The 23,799-nt window shown below is 52.1% G+C and overlaps 1 long non-coding RNA gene and 1 other non-coding gene across 2 annotated transcripts; one reads left to right on the plus strand and one right to left on the minus strand.

Moving 5' to 3' along the window:
- The first annotated feature begins 8,657 nt into the window (after positions 1 to 8,657).
- Positions 8,658 to 8,730, plus strand: TRNAV-AAC (transfer RNA valine (anticodon AAC)). Its single transcript has one exon. It is a non-coding gene; the product is annotated as a tRNA-Val (tRNA).
- Positions 8,731 to 16,070: 7,340 nt separating this feature from the next.
- On the minus strand, positions 16,071 to 21,064 carry LOC127042436 (uncharacterized). The gene is made up of 3 exons (XR_007771946.1): positions 20,945 to 21,064; positions 16,972 to 17,055; positions 16,071 to 16,278 (listed from the first exon to the last, which is right to left on the minus strand). It is a non-coding gene; the product is annotated as an uncharacterized LOC127042436 (long non-coding RNA).
- Positions 21,065 to 23,799: the final 2,735 nt, after the last annotated feature.

Raw genomic sequence — 23,799 nt, forward strand, 5'->3', positions numbered from 1 at the left:
TGCCCGTGGCGGTGGGGAGCCCTGAGACCTTTAAACCTCAGCTGCGGCCGGGAATCTCTGCGAGCAGCCCAGAGCCCTTTGAATCCCGGCCGTGGCTGGCAGGCCGGCTTTAGGAAGTGCGGGGCCCCGCAGGGATGACTGGGGAAAAAAAAGCCTTTCAGTTCTTAACAACCGGTTCCCTATAAAAAGTTCTGCCACAGTATGTATTTTTTGTACCAGTAGGGTTACCATACGTCCGTATTTTCCTCCCAGATGGCGATTTAAGAACCAAAAAGCCTGACATGTCCGGGAAAGTACAGATGTATGTTAACCCTACCTAAAAGTTCTTTTTTAAAAAGATGGGTCTGAACTAGAAATGAGCTCTGCCACTCCCTTAGGGTGTGCTAGGGTGCACATGTGTGGGTCCCAGCTGCTCCCTGCCCATCTCATTGAAGCAGGTGTGCAGGGTTACTTCCCTCGGAACTGCAGGGCACCAGTGAACATGGGGCTGGCTGGAGGTGGGGGAGGGGGAGGATGCGAGAGGTAGGGTCTGGCTGCAGGCTGGGCAAGGGGTGTGGGGCAGGCTGGAGACAAGAGGTGTGGGGTGGGCTGGCTGGCTTCAGGCAGGGCCACAGGGAGGGTGCGGCATGGGTTGGCAGGGCTGGAGACAAAGGAGTGCGGGACTGGCTGGCTTCAGGCAGCGGGGTGCGGCAGGGGTTGGCTGGAGACGGGTTGGTGCAGGGCTGAAGGCAAGGCAGGGGGTACGGGGTTGGCTGGAGACAGGGCAGGGGGTGCAGGGCTGGTGCGGGCAGGGCAGGCAGTATGGCAGGGGTTGGCTGGAGACAGGGCAGGGGGTGCAGGGCTGGTGCGGGCAGGGCAGGCAGTGTGGCAGGGGCTGGCTGGAGACAGGGAAGGGGGTGCAGGGCTGGCTGGAGACAGGGGTTGGTGCAGGGCTGAAGGCAAGGCAGGTGGTGTGGGGCTGGCTGGAGATGGGCAGGCTGCAGGCAGGAACTGGTGCAAGCAGGGCAGGAGGTGCGGGGCTGGTGCGGGCAGGGGGTGCAGCAGGGGCTGGCTGGGGACAGGCTGGCTGCAGGCAGGGCAGGGGGTGCAGGTACAGGGGGTACAGCCCATCCTCTATGGTGAGTGCCTCCTTCTCCTCCTCCTCCTCCCCCCTCTCCCACTAGGGTAGCAGCAGCAGCCTGGGGCTTGGGGGCTACTTCAAGGGCCCGGGGCGCCCCTGCTTCCACTGCCCCAGCTCTGTAAATAGCCGCGGGAACCCTGGGGAAGCGGCGGGGCTCCAGTGGCTATTTAAAGGGCCGGGGAGGTAGAAGCAATGGGAGTCCTAGACTTTTTAAATAGCCCCCAGAGCCCCGCAGCCATACCCCAGGGCTCCAGCAGCAGGGCTCTAGTGGCAATTTAAAGGGCCTGGGCTTCCAGCCCCTGCTGGGAGCCCCAGGCCTTTTAAATTGCCCCCTGGGGAAACTGGGCCACCCTGGTACAGCGCACTGGCTTTTGCTGGTACTGGGGCTTGGGTGCGGGGTCCTCTTAGGAGCGAGGCCGATTCAAGGGAATTGGTTAAATTGGCCTAAAGCCGGCCCTGGTGGCTGGGATTTAAAGAGCTCTGAGCTCCCCGCCCGCCTGCCCAGAGCCCTATAAATCCTGGCCGCGGCTGAGATTTAAAGAGCTCTGGGCTCCCTGCGGCTGCGGGCAGCTCAGAACCTTTTGAATCCCGGCCGCGGCTGAACTTTAAAGGGGTTTGGATTCCCCGCGGCTACGGGCAGCCCAGAGCCCTTTGATTCCCGGCTGCGGGACGCACAGTGAGACTTCACGGGCCGCACGTTGCCCGTGGGCCGTATGTTGTGCAGGCCTGGCATGGAGGGGCAAAATAGGTAAGAAATTTCCGTGGCCTGTCACTAGCAAATAGTAGCCACCATGGATCCTGCCAGAGGTGGCTACATCTTAGCACTGTGGGAAGCAACCCTTCACAGAGACCATTTGTCTTGTGGTTTGGGATACTTCTCAAGACATGCTGCACTCAGAGTGACCCCCTCATCCTGTGCCAGCTGGAGAAAAGAAAAGGGGCCAGCCAACTCTCCCACTACCAGCTGCGAACCACTGATCCCCAAACAGGGGGAGGCCTCTGGCTTTGATGTGTATTAAATATCAGGCTGGTCTCTTTCTTTGGCAAATATCTAACAGAGCTAAAAGAGGGAACAAATGATCCTCAAAGGAGAGGGGAAAGACAATCACTGGGAAATTTAATCCCCTGCAACATCCAGAATGGAGAGCGACTCAGGGCAACAGGTTCCCCCGAAGGAAGAAGTTTTTGGGATTTAGAAACATAAGGAACAGCACAAAACTTGAGAGGATTGTTAATTGACATTTGATAATGACACAGAGGGAAAACCTGAGCTTTCAGATCAGTGTTCAGAAATGAAAGACAAAGGGTGGAAATCAGAGATTTTGGATCCATTTTGCAAATTATAGAGAGGAAAGTGGAAAATCAGAGGGATTTTATATCAGTTGTTGATAGGAGGTAAAATCTGAGTGTTTCACATGAATACTTGATAAATGAATAAAGAGGAAATGGGCAACATTTGCAAACATTTTGTGTTCAATAATCTGAGAAAAGGTGTAAATCTGAGATTTTCTTATTATTTTATAATTAGAGACAGGAAAATCTCAGGGCATATTCAATTAGAAATAGACAACTAGAGAGAAGTGGGGCAAATGTTTAGGTTATTTTATTTGAATCTTTGAGATTTGCAAAGAAATTGTGTCACAAACTGCATATTTGATAACATGAGAGGAAAACACCAAGATCTGAGGGGAGAGAGTCACTTTCCTGTCAGGGCCCAGTGCTCCCTCCCCCTCCCCCTCCGGGGTCTCTCACTCACTGGGGGCTCCAGGCGGGGCTGGTGCGGTCAGAGCCTGGGGCTGCCTAGGGGGCAGGTCCCAGCTGGAGAAAGCCCCCCCCCCGGCCAGGATAGGAATGTGCTACTGGTAGCAGCCTGGGGCTGGACCCTCTCTATGGGGGACACTTGCTCCCCCCTCCCCTTCCTGGCCCTTCCCACGCCCTGTTGCCAGCAGAGAGTGGCCCCCCCAGCCCAGCCCAGAGGTGTCCCTGTCTCAGGCCCCCCCCAGCCTCTGCCCAGTTCAGAAATCACTCGGGGGAACCATTTCCCACCTACACAAGGACAAATCACTGCAGGTGAAAATGGGGGGAAACACCCCAAACCTGAGATCTGAACTGGCCATTGGCAAGGGGAGAGAAAATGGGGCACAATGGGGGGAGGGGAACAGGGAACTTCTCAGGGGTTTGAGGGAAGGGGGTGTCAGCCTGGATGTTGCTTGTTGCTCTCTAGGGAGAAAGGGGGCAGGACAGGAGAGGAGGGGGGTCTCCACGGAGGGGGCAGTGGTAATTCCGAGGGGATCTCAGCCCTCCCTTTTTCTCCCCTGCTCCTCAGGGGTCACCTGCTCTTCTCCCCTCGCCCCCCTGGCCATGTCCCGGCTGCACAGACATTTTCCATCCATCCCTTTCCCAGGTCTCCCCCCTCCGCAGCCCCTGCCCGACCCCACGCAGGGGCTGCTAGGTGTAATGCATGTTCAGTAGGGATTTCTCCCCTACTAATGCTGGGGTGTCCTTCTCCTATAGGTTAGTCTACTAATGATCTCATCTTGGTGCCATGTGTGTCAGTTCATTGCCATGGCACTCGTGTGCTTAGACATCTGAGGATGCTCTATAGAAAAGCTCCTTGAGTGAGGTGATCCACAGGGAGTAGCTCAAAGCTCCAAAGTGCCTGGCCGGGGCAGGACATTGGCACAGCAAGGGCGGGGTGTGGCAGTGACATCACAAAGGCCTTTTGCAGGACCTCACACTATTGGTCAAAGACTATTGGTGAGCAGGTGGTGACCTCACAGAGAGATCTTGACATCAGTCAGGGGCCAGGGGCTAGGGAAACCTCAGAGACCCCTGTGGCTTTGCTTCAGCAAGTCTCCTTCTCCAGGTCTCTGTCTGAGGACTGAGAGAGTATTCGGGTTCACGGACGTGAGCGCCAGGAGAAACCTCTTTCCAGTTTTCTCCTTCCCTTGTAGTGATTTTACTAGAAAACAGCCGTCCCTCTTTAGAAGGTAAGAGCCTCCTGGAGGTGTGAAACCTGTTCAGTCTTATCCATCTGGTGAGAGTTGAATTCTAGGCATGGAAAACATGAGCTTAAGGAGGCAGAATTTTATTCCGCACCTGGGATTTTGTCCCTTAGAATCATGGGGACATTAGGGTTTGTCCTTTGTGTTTCACCTCTTCCTCCATCCACCTGTCCCTCCCTCCTTTCTCTTCATCTCTTCTTTTGTCCTTTCTCCTGTTCCCCTCCCAACACCAGGACGAGTGTGTGCGTGTGTGTTGCGGGGGAGTGCTCTGCAGCTCTCACTGTGGGAGTTCCACCCAAAAATGTGAGGCTGAAATAGTGCTCAGGCAGTCAGGGCTGGATTAACCTTTTGTTGGCCCTGGCACCAAACATATTTGTGGGCCCTGGTATAGTCACTGTGGGCTCCGAGTGTGGGCCTGGTGGGGCAGTGCCATTGGTGCCTTCGTATACCCGGTACTGAACCTCAGAGACATTTTTCATTTTGATCACACACCTCTCCATGACTATATGCATTGCCATACACAGCTCCCTCAGCCCGCGGGTTTTCTTATTGAGCTGTACACCCATGTGGGTTTACCAGTGTCCACAGTGAGCAGAACTTTCATAGTGACCAAGGAAACTCCCCACAGATTTATCTCTTTCCTCATTCAGACCTTCTCTAGCCATGTCTCCAGTACCCCCCCATGTCACCAGTCACTGCATGTGGTCCTAGTCTCAGCTCAAAGTCCTAAAGCCAGCAGACACCTGATCAGTTCTGACAGATCCCTCCCTCAGCCCCCATCCTGCCATGTGAGCAAGCCACCTGCAAACACCATTTCCCCACAGTGAGGACTTAGCCCTTGGGAATCTGAAGACACCAGCATCTCTCCCTCTGCTCCCATCTACGTGCTAGTCTGCTACCTGGTCACCACCACCTCTCCCCATACTTGTTTCCTTTCTACTTTGGACATGCTCCCAACCAGCTGGAAGCTCCCTCTGCAAGCCTGACCTCCTCCCGCCTTCCCTGCTCCCCCGACATTCCTTTCCTACTGGTGACCTCTGTTCCTTGAGGTTAACTCCAGTGTCTTTAGGTGCTCTAGCTTAATGGCCCCAGGAGTCATAGAGCCACTTGTAGTTTCTCTAGCTACAGCCATGGGGCAACTGCCAGAGGCCAGCCTTAGACAGCTGCAGCTACTAGCCGCAGGAGCGGAGGCAATGCCAAGGCTGAGCATGCTTGAACCTTGCAAGGGCAGCACTAGGGACTCTAAATCCTCAGCACTGGCCCTAGGCAGCTGCAGACTCTGGAGTTAGGCACTTTCCTCCTCTAGGTTCCTGCATGGTTACAGAACTGCAGTAAAGTGGAACAATTATCAGCTTCTGTGATTGGAAGATGTCTGGATCCATCTAATAAGACCGTCCTACATAAATGAGGAAAGTTGAGGTGCCTTTATTATTCTTTTGTTCCATTCTTTGTTTCTATGGGGAATTTGCCAGTGCAATATCACTGTCTTCCTTTTAAACAAACAAAACTAAAAAAAAAAGTGTAATGGCTGTTGAAAATAGCAATTCCAGCCCTCGTTAGCACTGTGAAGACCCCAACGTTTGTTGCTCAATTTTCTCCTACTTTTTCTACAGTAAATGACAGTGGATCAGCATATTTGATTTGGGAGAAATGAAGTAACAGCTGCCCAAATTGAGCTTGAGCACTCCTGATTTTGAGGTGTTCAGATCTGGAAGGCAGGGGCTAGATTCCCTTTATGAATATTAGATACATCTGGAAAGGAAAAGTCAATTTCTATTTTCATGGCTCAGAAGTGGAAATCCTCCTGTCCTGTATCTGAAGCTGTCCAGGTCCAGTAGAGCCTCCCCTTCCTTACTTACCATTTTACCTTCTGGTGGGATCCACATACCTCCCTTGCCCAGCTTCAGATAGAGAGGGGCCCTGTCCAGTTAGTCCACCCAGTTCCATCTTTGGGGGCTGCCAGGCGAGGTCACACCAGCATCCCTAAGCCTGTCTGGGGAAGTCTTCTGAGGGTGCTACCTGGGCCAAAGCCTTCTACTCCTTGGTCACACCTCTTCCCTATTCACAGGTGGCACCCCCTTCTAGCAGCCAGCCAGCCCCCCAGCCACAGCAAGCTGCAGCGCATGGAGTCTCACAGCTTCCCCCCTCCCTTTCCTGTTGATAGCAGCCAAGGGAATGCTGGGAAATGTTCCTTCTCTGCTCCAAGGCAGGGAGCTGGTCAAGGAACTACAGCTCCCAGGGCCCTATGGGGTCTCAGCTCCCCTACTGAATCCAGGCTGCTCTGAGGCTCCCTTTCTGCAGAGGGGAGGAAGTTACTGTTACAGGTCCCTTCAGAGCTTGGGCCTAGCACTATGGCACCATGTCAAATCCAGTACTGCTCCCAACTCTATCCAGCTCTGCTGCTGGCAGGATCCCTTCCCATTCTTTTTGTTTCCTGTCTCCCCTCCAAGGAGAAGCTCTGCATTGTTCCTGTGTGGGGAATTGAACCCAGGCTGTCTGGGTGAAAGCCAAGAATCCTAACCACTAGACCACATGGGACTTCCATAACACGTTTACATGTTCATATTCAATAACACAATTAAACGTAGCCATTCAAAGTAGCCATTTAAAAGAAGCCATTCAAAAAACTTCAAAAACAGACTTCAAAGAGAAATTGCAGAGTTACAACTGATCTGCAAACTTAACACCATTAATTTGAGCTTGAAGAGGGACTGGGGGTGACTGGCTCACTACAAAAGCAATTTTCCCTCTCTTGGTATTGACACCTCCCTGTCAATTACTTGGAGAGAGCCACATCCACCCTGACTGAATTAGCCTTCAACACTGGTTCTCCCCTTGTATGGTAACTCCCTTTACATCATGTTCCAATATATATTTATGCCTCTATCTGCAATTTTCACTCCATGCATCTGAAGAAGAGGGCTTTTTACCCACGAATGCTTGTGTCCAAATAAATCTGTTAGTTCTTAAGGTGTCACCGGACTCCTCGTTGTTTTTGTGAAATAAAAGCAAAATGCACTCTAAGCTGATCTTAACCCTTTCAATGCCCTTACAAACTTAGATGCTTCTCACCACAGGCCGGCTGGTGGCTTTTCAGCCAGGCTCTCCCCTTTCGTCAGCGCTTCAGTTGCTTGGTGTGGGGGTGTCTGTAGATGTAGGTGGACGAGAGAGACAAAGCATGGCAAATGTCTCTGCTTTTATCATGTCCTTTCTTCCCTCTTGGCTTTGCTCCCCCTTCAGAGTCAGGTGAGCATCACTGCGTCTCTCCAAGCAAGTCTGAGCAATTCCCCTGGGGTGTCCTCTTGCAGGTAAGTGATTGCACTGTAGCTCCCTTGCTGAACAATGGCTGTTGATGGGTTGTTTGACACCCTGTCCGGGTGTTGGTTACTTTCCTTGCTGTTGTCACTGGGGAGCTAATATTTGGCTGACTCCCCCACCTTACAGCATAGTGATAACCACACTGCACAATTCTCATAACTTCATATGCATGAATGGTAAACATCTATGGGTAGAGAAATGACTTTCAGCAGATCATATCCTTTCCCCTGATACCTTACAAGGCATGCTCTGTATATAAGATCACGATTATATGAAAATGAGGAATATGGGGGTTACAGCACACTCCCCCAAAGGTACAGAATGTCACACTGAGATTCTATTTTCATTTGTTATGTAACAGCATTAAAGAGATCCAGTGACTGACCAATGGCATTTTCAAGTGCTAAAATGGCAAGCGCTGTTGGTCTCTCATTGGCCATCAGCGACTGAAGATACGGTTTAATGAGCCAGAGCTTCAAGGCGAGGGTGGCTCTGTCCACTGCCTTCCGTTGCGCTGCTGGGCACCAAGTCCCTGGCGGTCAATATGTGAAGCTGGGAGAAGAGAGTGGGGTGGCAAGCGGTGGTAGAACTTTTGCCACCAGGGTCTAGCTGTCTAACTTCCTCTTCGTACTGCTGGGCCCCCGTTGCCTTCAGGTAACACAGGAACTAAGGCAGGAATAGGGTGAGGAAGCAAGTAAAGCCGAGCAAGGAAGGCAAAAGTTAATCTTATCTTCATGGGCAGCTCGCAATGACGTCCTTTTTCTGTGCCACAGCTGACAACAACATCCCAGACAGAAAAGTAACAGGCCAAAAAGAAACCTAGCAGCTGCTGAAAGAGTTCAGCTGGGAGCGTGCTAGACTAACAGGCTCTTCTATCCTCCTTTATGCACGGGCGGGATGTTTTCTGAGAGTGCAGCAGTTCCTTTAACTGCCACGAGTCCCTCATTTCAGGCTATGCAGCAGGAAAAGACAGCATGGGCTTCTGCACCGAGTTGGCCCACCTGACCTTTCATTCTTCTCTTGCTCTTTGTCAGCAAGGAGAAGAAAAAGAAGCTCTCCCTCAAGCTGGAGTCACACGGGCGAGGTAAGGACGACTTCCTGAGTGCTGGCTCCAGTCCTCTGCCCTGCCAGCTGACCTATCGAGGGGCTACCACCACATTCTCTAGATTTGTCCATCGGTCTGTGCCAGAGTGAGCAACAACCCAGTAGGTGGAGTTTCTGTAGTGTAGTGGTTATCACATTTGCCTAACCCGCAAAAGGTCCCTGGTTCAAAACCAGGCAGAAACATGCTGGCTTCCTTTTCCCAGATCCCCTTGTTATTCAGAAAGGGCACTCCTCCTATTGGCCTGTCCCTGGGATAACTCCAACCCCTGCATGACAGAGGATGCTGACAGCAGTGGAGAAAGCACCTTGGTGTCAGGCTGGAGAACCTAGAGTAGTTAGGCCAGTCACCATTTGGAGGCTTGTGGCTTGGCCACCTCTGCTCTTGGAGGTTGGCCTATAGAGGCTCTCACTTCCTGCTGGGCTCCTTTGCGTGACTGGCCAAAGGAGGAAGTGAGGCAGGAATGGGGCAATAGAGGAAAGTTGAGCTGAGGAAGGCAGGGAAGAAGCTGTGCGGCTAAGTGGGGTTAGTAGAGCACCACCCTTCATTCTGCAATGCCTGGGGAGGTGTGGTTGGCTGCTGGGAGGTAGAATCCTGTGCCTGCCTCTTGGCTTCCCAGGAGTGGCTACTTGCAGCCCAGGAGAAGAAGGGAGGTTCTGGGTGAAAGGAAAACAAGCAAAGCTGAGTCCAAGTGGAGAATGGCGGCTCCTTTGTGGCCAACCTGGGGGCATGACTGATGGTTTCAGAGGTGGAGGCTGGGCTGGCTGTGAGCAACTGGGATCCAGGAAACCCCCACCTGCCCTTCTGAGGGCTGAACCCATGGAGGTGCGGTTGGCTGCTGAGAGACAGACCCCTGTGGCTGCCTGTTGGCATCCCAGGGATGGCTACTTGCAGCCCAGGAGAAGCGGGGTTCTGGGGGGAAGGAAAAGCAGCAATGGTGAGGCTGAGTGGGCTCCTTTCTGGCCGAGATGGTGGACTGTGGTGAGTCTGGGAGTTGCCTGTAAGCCATAAGTGGACGTAGTGCAGTGAAAACTGCTGCTCCATTCTGGCCGACCTGGGGGCGCCATGGATGACTTGGGAGTGGGGGCAGGGCGCTGGCTGTGAGCAAATGGGATCCAGGAAGCCCCAGCCTGCCCCTCCAGGGGCCGAGTCTTCTTCTCTCCTGCCATGGGGAGCCCGACCTTAAGCCTGCCCAGCATGTGCAGCAGCTCGAGCATTAAGCCTTCCTGTGTGCATAACTGAACTACGCCCTAGTGTAATAAGGTGTAAAGTTTAGATTGTGAATTTATCTTTAATTTCCATGGTAATTTACTTTGATCTTTTATTCCTACCACTTATAATCCTTAAAACTCCATCTTTCTGTAGTTAATAAATCTGTTTTATGCTCTACTTAAACTGGTGTATTTTGCTTGAAGTTCTTGGGAAATCTCAGCTCCATTACAAGGCTGGTTCATGTACTATTCACAGTGAGGGAGGGGTGGACCCTGTGTAATAAACTCACACTGATCAGGCTTCTGATTAAGGCAAGATGGTATGATCCAGGGGTGCAAGGCTGCAGAGCTGTAGGGGGGGCGACTTTCTATCATTAGTGTTATGAGTGGCTGCAGAAGCATTCATGTAATTCAGTTGGCTGTGTCCCTACCTACGGATGTCTGTGTAAGTGCAATATCTGCCAGAGATTCACAGCTTGTCTCAGCATCACATGTGTGAGAGGGAGCCCAGGTGGTGGGACAAAGGGCTCAGGGGTCCCACTGTTCAGTTGCATCCCATAGATCCCATCACAGACTTTCAACAACCACAGCGGGTGCTCACTGAGACAGAGAGAGAGATGCCAAAATAGTGATATCCAGTGCCAGCAGACATCAAACTATCAGAAATTCTGTGAACAGAGAAGACCCTGCTAGTGGAAAATGGCTTGTGAGGTATCATTAGAAAACGCATAACCTACTGAATATTATCCTCCTGTTAAAATGTGTAGTAACACTGTATGTAAAATTGTGAGATTTTACAGTATGATATTACTGAAAAAGTTACAGTTCTGGGGAACACCCACAGACCAGTTCCTCAGAGACAGCAAGGCAAACAGCTGGTCAAACAGCCATTCTCCTGCAGGGGGAAGGTGTGAAGACATTAAGGGCTGGTCTACACTACGGGGGGAAATCGATCTTAGATACGCAAATTCAGCTACGTGAATAACGTAACTGAAGTCGAATATCTAAGATCGGATTACTCACCCATCCTCACCGCGCGGGATCGATGTCCGCGGCTCCCCTGTCAAATCAGCAACTCCGTTGGGGTTGGTGTTGTTCCGGAATCGATATAAGCGCGCTCGGAGATCGATATATGGCGTCTAGATGAGACGCCATATATCGATCCCCGAGCAATCGATTTTAACCCGCCGATACGGTGGGTAGTCTAGATGTAGCCTTACATTCCATCACAGGGACCTATTGAGGCTGTTGTGGAAAACGACCACAGGATTAATATTTGAATCAGCTCAGCCTGAGGCTCTTTTCTTGGTTACAAGCACGCAGGGGGCGACAGCTATTGGAATACTGTTCCTGAGCTAAAAATCACACAAGCCTTTTACAGTTTAAAACCACAAACAATGACACATACGTTGCACGTTAATTTCCTTATTTGGAATATATTGCAAAATATGATGCAGGTCAAAAGCAAGCTGAACAATCAGTTTTCCATATTTGGCCTTTCCTGTTATTTTTATTACACCTGGTGATATGGGAGCAAGACTCTCCATGTCTCAAGAAATGTCACTACCAACCTAGGCCATTTTCACATGCTGGGGTGCAATCCAGATCGGCGAGGAGTTGTGTCATCTGTAATCCTGGGTGAGATTCAGTGTTCTGCTGCTGGAGCTCCCCTGTCTGGATACTCCCAGCCAGCGTTCAAGGACGCACTGAGTGTCTGTATGATAAGTAACCCTGGACTGGCAGCTCTGACTCCAGCCGCCTGCTTGTTACACCCCAAGCACATTCTGGTTTGGGTAGAGAAGGCTCAGGGTTTGAGAGAAGGCTGGGGGTAGGAAGCTTCTGTTCATTATGCTGGACCTAACCCCAGTTTTACTTGAGTAAAGAGGAGATATTTGACATTGTGTGATGCTGCTCCTGTGCTCTGTTCCCAAAGTGTTCTGCAGCAGAGGAGGGTCTCTGGTAGTATGTATGTTACTGGCCTATTGGGGTGATGCTGAAACAGGACAGGGTACAGATGGCATCGTGGGGGTGGCATGAACCTTCACTCTTCATTTCCCCTTCCAAGAACAGAAGGGACAGGAATCCTTACCCAGCAAGACCATCGTCTCATAGTTCCCCTGCATGACATCTCTGTAGAGGGCTCTCTGAGTGGGGTCCAGCAGAGTCCCCTCTTCCCTGGAGAAATACACAGCCACCTCCTCGAAGGTCACCGGCCCCTGAAAGAGCAGGAGTCCAATACTCAGTACCTGCTGACCCACTCACAACCCCACTATTCACGGAACAGCAGCACCAGGGAAATGGAAGCTCCGGGAGGCACATGTTAACAGAGTCCCACCCCACCTTGCTTACAGCAGCCAGGAGGCATCAGAGGGTAGAAAGAGAGAACCTTTGTGTCTCCCATCTGGCAGACAGAAGCAGGGTCTTCACATTTATCACATAGCTACTAGCCAGAGCTTAATATAGGAGATGGGGCTGTCTCTGGACCCTGATAGTGGCTCCCTGGTAGGAATCCAAGCACTCTCCAAATAAAATATATGGAAGAAAGGGGAAGTCAATCATAAAGAATAGAAGTTAGAAGGTCAGAATTGTAGTGCCCATTAACAAAGGTTTAGAGAAAATAGAGCCTATCAAACTAACGGGATATCCTTATTGGATGAGATCAAAAGTTTGGTTGCAGCTAATAGTATTGATGTAATATACCTAAACTTCCGTAAGGGACATGACTTGATTAGCACAATATTTTTACTAAAAAAAACTAGAATGATACAAAATAAACACGGCATACATTAAATAGATTAAAAACTCTGATAGTAAATGGGGAACCATGATCGAGTGGATTTCTTTCTAGCAGGTTCCTGCAGGGATTGGTTCTTGGCCCTGTGCTATTTAACATTCTTATCCATGACTTAGAAGAGAGTACAAAATCATCACTGATAAAGTTTACAGTTGCCACAAAGATTGGGGTTGGTGGTAATTAATGAAATGTCAGTAGATTCAGGCTCCATCGCTGAGAGTCTAGGAAGTTGTCCCAGCCCTGGCTGGAGGGTTATTTCCTGTTCCACAAAGAGGGGAAGTTCCATTCCCAACTCCTGTGCCTTGAAATTAGGACCTATCTGACACTACACCCCCATATTCATCATAGTGGTATGATTATAATATGATTAGGACATAATTATGATCTATTTTGTAGAAGATGCATCATGTGTGGTGTCACTGGAAAAGTTCTGATTTGCTGAATATGATTATCCTATTTGTGTGCACATATCATGTTCGTATCTGAAGTTATGGATATTGACTCTGTATCTGTATTTCAAATGTGCTTACTCTGGGTAACACCCACAATGAGCCTTTCAGGTACAACAATGAAGAAGCCAGACAGTGCTGATGGCTCAACAAAGACAATGGACTGTGGAAGAGCTTAGCCTTCCTGTGAATGTTTCAGCCAGCCTATGAGTCATGGCTACTATGACTCAGCAGGGCCTGTGACCAGACCACATGACACTAAACTCCATTTTAGTACCTGTATTTTTCCACAAACTGGACTAGGAACTGAGTTTGGAACAAAAGGTTCCCACCATATGGAAAAGCTACATAAGGTGGGGTGTGACATCATCTCTTGGCCTCATTCTCCACACAAGAGAACTTCTGGAAACACCTGAGAAACAAAAACGGATGTGGGGGAAGTGCTGCTCCCAGGATCAAGAGATTTCTAGCTTGTGTATGGAAACTTGGGGGACTGCTTGTACCATCAGTCAGGGTGAGAAATTGCTAATTCAAATTCTATCCATCTAGTATGTTAGGCTTAGTCTGAGTTTTGGTTATTTGCTAAATAATCTGCTTTGATCTGTTTGTTATCACTTATAATCACTTAATCTATCTTTCTGCAGTTAATAAACTTGTTTGATGCTTTATCTTAACCAGCGTATTTTGAGTGAAGTGTCTGGGGAAAATCTCAGCTTGTTGTGCACATCTGTCCCATATCGAGGGGAAGGGGAACTACATTAATGAGCTTGTATTATAGAGATCCCTGTGCACTATAAGATGGTATCATTCTGGATTTATACTACAGCAAGTGTGCAAGGTTGGGGAGTGGGAAATTGGCTCTTGTCTTCTATCTGTCCTTGAGTGGCTTAGGTAACGCACTCAGGTAGCTTAGTTGGCTGCATGGCGCCACCTGCTGTTGTGTTGGGTGATAACAGGCCCTGGAGAGGCTGGCGAAATCTCCAGCAAAGCAGTGTGAGAAGGGCCAGCCCAGCGTGAGGGTTAGAGGACACAGCAGTTCCCAGAAGCTCCACAAACTGCCTCCTGGGGGTGACAACCCATCACGCCCTACACTACACAAGTCTCAGCAGGTTTGTCACATGCTGTCCCCTCCCTTTCTCCACCCGAGATATTTCCTGCTTCCCACCACCTCTAGCAATTCCCACCCTCTTATGCATTTACTGCTCCTCAACCTCCAAGCAGAGCCCGCCACCCTGATAATCTCTTACCTGAGCCAGCTCCATTGCAGCCATTTCCTTGCCCCTGGGAGGACGAGATGATCTGCAGCGAAACATGGATGTTATTCTCTGGCCTGCCGGGGTGAAAAGGGCAAGGTGTGAGAATTCAGACTAGGCTTTTGTCCATTCCACAAGCCGATTCCCCCCAGCTTTTCCCCTGCTAATGCACATTCTAGGTTCTAGCACACTGTGAAGCACAGAGTGACCTTATTCCAGTACAGGCCTAGCCCCCTCCCACCAGGGTGTAACCCTCTGACACATGGGGAAACCCTCCCAGTAACAGTCTCTCTCTTACACGTATCAAGTTTGCGGACAACACCAAGCTGGGAGGGGTTGTAAGTGCTTTGGAGGATTGGATTAAAATTCAAAATGATCTGGACAAACGGGAGAAATGATCTGAAGTAAATAGGATCAAATTCAGTAGAGACAAGTGCAAAGTACTCCACGTTGGAAGGAACAATCGGAGGCCAGAGAAGAGCAGAAACAAAGGAGTCACTTTGGGGGATTCTCCCTGTCATTGTCCCCAAGGCAGCTGTCTCAGGTTTACAAAGGTGTTTCATGTTCCAGCCTTTGTACAGTCTCTCCTGGGAGTGCCCCTTTCATGGACTGGGCCTAGTTTTAGTTTTTGGTAGTTAACAATCTTGGTTTATTGTTCATCTAACCAGTATGTGTGGATTGAAGTGTGTTGGAAACTCTGTTTGGGATAACAAGCTGGTGCATGTCATTTTCCGCTGATGAAATGACAGACTTCATATGAGCTTGGGTCGTTCAGTAGCGTGCTGGACAGTGCAAGATGCACATTTCTGGGGGAAAGTTGGGCACTTGAGAATTTGCTGGTTTTCTCCTGAGGTGTAATTCATGAGTGGCTGTCTAGCAGCACTCAATACTGTGTAGCTGGGAGTGAGTTACATGCTGGAGACTGTGTGTTAATTGGCCAAGAGGGGCTGTTCTCGCGGGAAAACAGTGGAAAAGGCACCCCATGCTGGAGGACTGAGGTACAGCTATTTAACAGTCCAGATTGTACTCTGGGTAACATCACAGACACTCATTATGACAGAGCCTCTTACAACACAGAGAAAGTAAATCCATGTCCCAGAAATCGAAGACTCCAGACAGAGGGCAAGTGTCCCTGGCACTGCTTCTTGCTGACAGAGAGGTTCAGAGACAGTGCGAGAATCCTGGGGAAGCTGGGAACAGGAAGCATGGGCTGGCGGGGTTCGGTGGAGAAAGGGAACAGGAAGGGCAGGGATATTACTGAATCCAGGATCTTAGCAGTACTAGATGACAGGATAGCACATAGTGCAGTCCCATTGGAAAACACAATCCCAACTATACATACAAAATGATGGGGTCTAAATTAGTTGTTTCCACTCAAGAGAGTGATCTTGGAGTCACTGTGGATAGTTCTCTGAAAACATCCACTCAATGTGCAGCAGCAGTGAAAAAAAGTGAACAATGTAGGAAATAATTAAGAAAGTGATAGATATGACAGAATATCTCATAGATCATATTTGTAAAAACAGCAAATAAATCCATGATACACCCACATCTTGAATACTGCATGCACATGTCACCCCATCTCAAAAATAGAAATATTGGAATTGGAAAAGGTTCAGAAAACGGCAACAAACATGATTAGGGGTATGGGACAGTTATGCCAGACCTAACCCCCAGTTTCACTTGAGCAAACAGGAGATATTTGACACTGTGCAATACGGCTCCTGTGCTCTGTTCCCAAAGTGTTCTGCAGCAGAGGAGGGTCTCTGGTATTATGTGTGTCACTGGCCTATTGGGGTGATGCTGAAACAGGACAGGGTACAGATGGCATTGTGGGGGTGGCGTGAACCTTCACTCTTCATTTCCCCTTCCAAGAACAGAAGGGACAGGAACCCTTACCCAGCGAGGTCACAGTCTCATAGTTCTCCTGCATGACATCCCAGTAGAGGGCTCTCTGAGTGGGGTCCAGCAGAGCCCACTCTTCCCTGGTGAAATACATAGCCATCTCCTTGAAGGTCACCAGCCCCTGAAAGAGTAAGAGTCCAACACTAAGGACTTGCTGCCCCACTCACAGCCCCACTATTTGTGGCAGAGAAGAGTGAATCAAATGGAAGCTCTGGGTGGATCATAGTCAGGAGAGTCCCACCTCGACCTGGCTCAGAGTATCCAGCAAATGCCAGGGTGAGGGGATGAAGAGAGAGCCCCTTATCTCTCCCAGCATATCCATCACCCCCCTACTAGCCACTGACTGATACAGGAGATGGAGCCCCTAGCAGGGTCCAGGGAGAGCTCGCTGGTAGGATGCCCAACACCCTCCTCATTGTGAGGAGTGGGATATGAAGGGAGAGGCAGCTCCAATAAGCCTGACTCATGGGTGTCCCCTTTATATCTCACAGCAGCTGATGGTTAATGAGGTCAGGCTCCAGCACTAGGAGTCTGGTCAGTTTGACTAGCTCCATGTAGGTGGGTTATTTTCTCTCTTCACAAATTAGGGCATTTCCACCTCCAAACCTCCTGGGTCTGTTCCTAGAATCTAGGCCACTTAGTAAATAACTCCCAGCAGGTCTGCCACACCCTGGCCTCCTCCTTTCCCCACGCTGTGAATTTCCTGCCCCGCTCCAACCTCCAAACCAGACTCTGCAAACCTTCCCACCTCTGGTGTATTTGCTCTCCCTTTCCTCCAGCAGGAACCCACCAGCAACCCCCCGATAATCTCTACCTGGACTGACTCCACTGCAGCCATTTCTCTTCCCTGTCCCACGCCAGGCTGGGATGAGCTGGAGCAAAACATTCTGCAGCCTGTCTGGGGGAGAAGGGCAGTTGTGGGCGTTTCAGAACCGGTTTTAGTTAATTTCACATCACAATTCCCCCAGGCCCTTTCCCTGCAGACAGACACCCTAGATTCTGTCATGCTGGGAAATGCTCAATCTGTTTATTACAATTTAGACCTGGCTCCTCCTGCCAGGCTAAGTCCACAGACACATTTTTAACCTCCCTTCTCTCTCCCCTCACCCCTTCTCTGAACACAAGGCTAGAAAAGAGCAGAACCAAAGGAGTCACTGTGGGGGATTCCCTCAGACACTGACCCCACGGCAGCCACACCCCAGCAGGGGGAATATGGAGTCAGGAACTGGCTTTTGCTCTGTCTGATCCTTGTTTTGTTCACTGGAAAGTGGTTCTGCCCCAGGATGCAGCAATACATGTGTCTGGGTGGACTAGAGAGCTGGAAATCTCTCCCCCACATTCATTTCTCCCACTGCCCCTTTCAGTCTCTCCTTCCCCTGTCCTCTCTCCCTGCCCCTCTGGCTGGGACAGTCCCATTCCTGGGGGCTTTGCTCTCCCATGGCTGGATTTCCTCCTGGCAACCGCTAATGGGAGGAGAAATGAGGTGGTGGTGTTTGTGCAGAGTCACTTTCTTGCCAGACCCTAGGACATTCCCTGAGGTCTTTCAGTTACCTGGAGACTCTGGCTCAGAATTTAGTAGTAACAGGGCCCAGGACTGCCCTAGGGGGCTAGGACCAGCTGCAGAAAGTCATCCCCTGGGCCGGGCAGAGAAGAAGCTTTAATTAAGGTCACTTCCCAGCACAGAGCCCCACTGGGGGAGCAGCAGCTGCCAAGCCTGGTCTCCCAGATCACAATGGAGGCTGCAGCATCTGACCCAGGAAGCTGAACCCCAATATCCTGAGCAGAGAGGGACGGAGTGTATGAGCAGCTTCCCTCCTTTAGCTCTCTGGGGAGAGCAGCTAATGGGAGCCCCTCCTCACAGGGAGAATGGCTGATCTCATTTGACCCACTGTCCATCTGGAATCACTCCTTGTCTTTCCATACAGTGACTCTGGATTAACAACGGTCTCAATGACACCGGATTTCAGAAAGAATGAGTTCAGAACGCTGTGGAAAAGACCATCGTGTGGCAGTGCTGACTCCCTTCCCACCTCCCTCACCCCCGCAGATCTAGGACAAGGACTGGGGGCAAAAATTTTCCAAACGGAACCGAAAGTTCCTGCAGTTTTCAAAAGAGGAGAAAAGTAAATTCTGTGAATTCACACTAACAGTGTTTGCTAAGTGGACAGAAAGTTATCACAGTGACAGGGCACGTGACTGGGGAATGGACTTGGTGACCTGGTGACTAGGAGCCAGGACTCTGGTACAAGTTGACCAGAGAGAAGGATCATGGTTAGCAGCAGCCCCCAGACACCCCCTAGTACCCAGAGCCCAGACCCCCCCGCCCCGGGGCCCCAGACACCCCCCAGCCAGGATCCCATCAGATATTCCCTGGGACGCAGCCCCCAGAGTCCCTGGCCAGGGACCCCAGATACCCCTCAAAGCCCCACCGGCCAGAGAACCCCCACCACACCATGATTGCCAGGTTGGGAATCCCAAAGGGTTCCCCCCCACCAAGAGCCCCCAGCAGCCAGGGACCCCCTCAAGGGACCACCCCCCCACTGGGAACTCAGTCCCTCACTGCCTGCCTAGGAACTTCCCCACCCTCCAGAACGATCTACCCTGACATTTGCCTGGGACCCCCTCCTCTGCCCAGTGTGACCCCCTGATGCTTTACAGTGCGACCCATCACTCTGCTTCCCTGGCATGCCCTCACCTAGTGCCAGGGATCCCCTCCCCCAGCTCTGTGCACTGGGCATGGCAACAAAACCAGGAACCAGCGGGGGAAGCACAGACAGAGCCCCTGGCACAGAACCAGGCTCCCTCTAACCCTCTGTCCCGCCTCCCCAAGAGACACCCACCCCCACTGTTCTGCAGCCACCAGGCCCCCAGCGATACCCACCTCCAGGACCCATAGCCTCAGGGATGGGCACATCAGAACCACCACCCCCGAAAACCCCAAACCTCCACAACCCACCAACCTGACTAGGGTACCCCCTGCCCAGCCACCCAGAGGCCTCCCCCTACCACAATGCCCCTTCAGCTGCAATCTCCCCACACAGACACCCTCCCTGCCCCTGCAAGTGTTACCTCACAGAGTGTGAGAAGTGGCTAGAAAGTTAACACCACCTCCTGCTGGCCAGTCACACAGGCAGAGGGAGCCTGGGGAGTGCTTCTTTAACAGGAGAATGGAAGGCCTGGAGGGCAAGAAAGATCCACGGGCTGTCACTAGCAAATAATAGCCACCATGGATCCACCCCAGAGGCGGCTGCATCTTAGCACATTGGGAAACAACCCATCATATTCAATTAGAAATAAAACAACTAGAGAGAAGTGGGGCAAATGTTTGGGGTATTTTATATCAATCTTTGACACATGCAGAGAGAACCCTGTCACAAACGACATTTGATAACATGAGAGAAAACCACCAAGATCGGAGGGGATTTGATGTTGCTATTAAATAACTAGTGGAAAAGGGGGACTGTTGGACTGGATTTTATATGACTGTCCAATACATAAACAGAATGTGATGGTCCCCCCCGGCCACGGGGCAACCATTCACGTGAGCAGCTCAGAGCCCTTTGAGGAGCTGATTTAAGGGCGGGGGGGGGAGCTGGAAGACTCCCTGGACAATGGAAGGGGGCCGCAGGGGAATTGGGAAATGGGGTCTGGGCAGTCTCCATGGGGGATGTGCTCCTCCCTTCCCTTCCCTGCCCTGGCAGAGAACGGGAACCTCATCCCATCCCACTCCAGTGGGAGCCATGTTCCGGGGAATGACCCAGGGCAACAATTTCCCACCCAAACAAGGACAAATCGCTGCAGATAAAATGGGTGGGAAAATCCACCCCCCACCGGAGTGATTTTAAATTGACCTTTGAGAAGTATGGAGAGAAAAGGGAAAATCAGAGGCAATTAGACAGCTGATCATTGGGGGGGGGAGGAGAATCTCCCTGGATTTTATAGCCACGTGTGATAATGAGAGAGAAAAGGGGAAATCTTGAGAGAATGTGTGTGTGGGAGGAAGTGGCAAAAACAGGGACAGGATCCAGTTAACTCACCTCCCTCCCACCCCGGGAATGTCCTGGCTGCACAGAGACAGATCTACACCCCCACCCCAGTGACCTCCCCCCCCTGCAACTCCGGCTTCTCCTCCCCCCTCGACACCTCCGCCCTCACACCAAAGGGGGGGGGCTCTGCCAGCGCCTCCCCCTGAGCTCAACTCCTGCTCCTCCCCCCAGCCCGGATTGTGCCCTTTAGCCCCCCACGAACCCTGCCTCCAGCTGCCTGACCCCCCCCCCCCGCCCATCAATTTCCTGCTCTGCGCCCGCCCCCCCCACGCTCCCTGTTACTTCACCGCCCCGCTCCAGCCCCGCCCCCAGCGCCCGGCGGAACGTTACGGCTGGTCCGGGCAGGGGGAAGGGCAGCGGCTTCAGCGGCTGTTACTGGGCATGCGCAGTGCCCGGGAGTAGCACATTGCTATGGGGAGGGATTTAATACACCGCCCCCCCCCCGCCGGGCCCGGGGTCCGCCCCTCCCCCACACACGACGGCCGGGCCCCGGCCCCCCCATCCCAGCGGGGCGGGCGGGCGGATCCTCCTGCAGCTCCACTGGGGCCGAGGCGCCTTCAAGGCTTCTCCCAGGCTCCCTGGGCCAGAGTCACTTTCCTGCCCCCCAGCGCCTCTCATTCCCCGGGGGCTCCGGGTCACAATGTCCCACCGCACTTCCCCCGCCTGCAGCTCCGGCTTCTCCCCTCCCGCCCCCGCCAGCCACACCAAGGGGAACCCCCGGGCCCCAGTCTCTGTCCCCACCTGGATCCCAGCGGGGCCGGGGGCAGATCCTGGCTGCAGCTGAGAACAGCGGCTCCGCTCTGGCTCGGGCAGCTCCAGCGCTGCTGGCAGCACGTGGAGAACCAGGAAGCAGCTGTTCAGCCCGGGCTCCGGGTCACAATGTGCCAGAGCCCCGCCCCCAGGAGCTGCCCCGCCCCTGAGCTGAGCCAGAGCCCCGCCCCCAGGAGCTACCCTGCCCCTGCTCTGTGCTGGAGCCCCGCCCCGAGGAGCTGCCCCTCCCCTGCTCTGTGCTGGAGCCCCGCCCCGAGGAGCTGCCCTGCCCCGAGCTGAGCCAGAGCCCCGCCCCCAGGAGCTGTCCGCACCTGGGATGTGTCACAGCCCCGCCCCCTGGAATTTCCCCATGTTGGGTCTCTGAGCTTTGTTCTCCTGCCGCCTTCTTCCCAGCACCCCCTGCTCCCTTCCTGTGTCTGCAAACACCCCCCCTCCCGCGGGGCCGGCTGCAGTGCTCGCTGAGGCTGACTCCAGTGGCTGAAGTTGCCTCCATTTCTGCTTCACCTGGAGGGGGAGAGACAAAGAGAGGAGATTGTCCCAGGGTGTGAAACCAGAATCAGGGAGCAAGGAAAGAAGGACTGTTTGGAAAGGTGGGGTTTTTTTGTGGGGGGGGGTGAGCCAGAGGGATTCAGAAGAAGTTGGGCAGCAGAGGCTCAGGGAAATTGAGGGGAACCTCCTGGGTTTCTCAGTGTTGCCCAGGGTTTGTACAGCACCTTGCATAATATGGGGTCTGATCTCAGTCATGGTCTGTGCAGCACCTGGGAGCCCTGATGTCTGTTTCCTGATCACAGGCTCTGGGAATGGAGAGAGGGAAACCTCAGCACCTGAAGGTTAATGCAGCCCTGTGTGCAACCCCTGCTAGGGTGATCCGACAGCAAATGTGAAAAATTGGGATGGGGGTGGGGTTAATAGGCACCTATATAAGAAAAAGACCCAAAAATCGGGACATCTAGTCATGCTAGTCCCTGCTGTTCTCATAAGGGGTCGGCTTAGAGAGGGTTTGGCTACACTTGCAGCTGTCCAGCGCTGGGAGTTAAAGCTGTCTTCCTACAGCTGTTTAGGGAAAGCGCTGCAGTGTGGACACACTGACAGCTACCAGCACTCTGTCATGGCCACATTTGCAGTGCTGTTGGGAGTGGTGCATTATGGGCAGCTATCCCAGCATTCAAGTGGCTGCAATGTGCTTTTCAAAAGAGGAGGGTGGGGGGGGTGGAGTGTGACACGGAGCGTGGGGGAGACAGAGCGAGTGGATTTTTGGAGCTGACACTGTGTCAGCTCCCTGCCTGGCAAGTTCAAGCCTCCTCCCCCACCCCTCTCTCATTCACTAAATGCAAATAGCCGCCTTTGTTCTTTTCCTCACAGACCAGATAAGCCGCTGATCCAAAACAGACCCCCCCTCCCCCGTGCCCACCCGGCTGCTTCTCTCCTCAAGCAAACACCAGCTGTGGGTGTTCCAAAGGGATCCCCCTGCCTCTGCTCATTCACTGCAAACAGTAACTGTGTTTGGTTTTTAGATAAGCAGCTCCGGGAGCCTTGAGCTCACAGCAAAGCAAACAGAGGCATCACACCAAAACAAAGAGCGTTATCTCTACTTAAAAGCATTGTGGGAAGGTTCCGGAGGTCAGTGACAGCGTAGTAAGATTAATCACTGTTTACACTGGCACCCCAGCGCTGCATCACCAGCTCTGTTCTCTTTATTCCTCTCGTCGAGGTGGAGCACATGCAGCACTGTAGCCAGGGAGATACAGCGCTGTATGTGCCTTGCCAGTGTGGACGGGGAGTAAGTTACAGCGCTGTAAAGCCACCACCTGCACTGTAACTCTCCAGTGTAGCCAAGGCCTGAGTTGTAGTAATAATAGCAGCCAAGAATCCGGTGGCACCTTCTAGACTAACAGACGTATTGGAGCATGAGCTGTCGTGGGTGAATACCCACTTTGTCAAATGCAACAATAGTCCCCTATGGGCTAGTGGTCAGGATTCCTGGTTTTCACCCAGGTGGCCTGGGTTCAACTTCTGGTGTGGGAAGAGTGCAGAGCTTTTGCCCAGAGTGGAGGCAGGAAATGAAAGGAACAGGAAGGGATCCTGCCAGCAGTGGAGTTAGACAGTGTAGGGAGGGGACCCCAGAAGTGGGGGTGGGGCAGTGGTTTGGGGGGAGATGAGGGAAGGATCCCAGCAGTGCGGGAAGTTGACAACCTGGAGAGCACAGGCCTGGAATGGGGACCTGGAAGAGTGAATGTGTCCCTCTAAACCCATCAACTGCAGACTAGGCAGGCTTGGAAGAATTGTGTATTTGTTGGTAAATGTCCATTTCTGTGTAAACACACAACCCAATGGCAAAATATTTCCATCAATAATCATCAAAATTGACAGATGGGCAAAGTAAGAAACATGCTGCTTGAGAACTTATCATGTTGTAGGAGCAGCAGTGATCTGTATGCTCTGTATAACCTGTATGCTCAAAAGGTCTGTTAAACTCCCCCAGCTTGTGTCCTTTCCCGCTTTGAATGCCTGTGAAGTGGCTTTCCCACTCTCCTTTGTACCTCCAGTGAATGCCCTTCACCCGGCCCATCTGGCCAGTGGTTCGCTGTGTTACATTCTATTGCACCTCAGGGAGATTGATCTTCATCGCACCGTCCATCGCTGCGCTGTGGGACACTTACCTTAAAGGATCCTGACATATCCACTGCCAGGCCTGTCCTGGGAGCGTGAGTATGAGTGTGACACCCTCCCCCATCCCTTCTTTTGAGCTTAGCTATCAAGCTAATAAATGTGCTGCTTTCTGCCAAACTCTGGGGGGGAGGGGCATTATTAATCCTTTCTAAGCT

The sequence above is a fragment of the Gopherus flavomarginatus genome, unplaced genomic scaffold, assembly GCF_025201925.1.
Source record: "Gopherus flavomarginatus isolate rGopFla2 unplaced genomic scaffold, rGopFla2.mat.asm mat_scaffold_43_arrow_ctg1, whole genome shotgun sequence".
NCBI lineage: Eukaryota > Metazoa > Chordata > Testudines > Testudinidae > Gopherus > Gopherus flavomarginatus.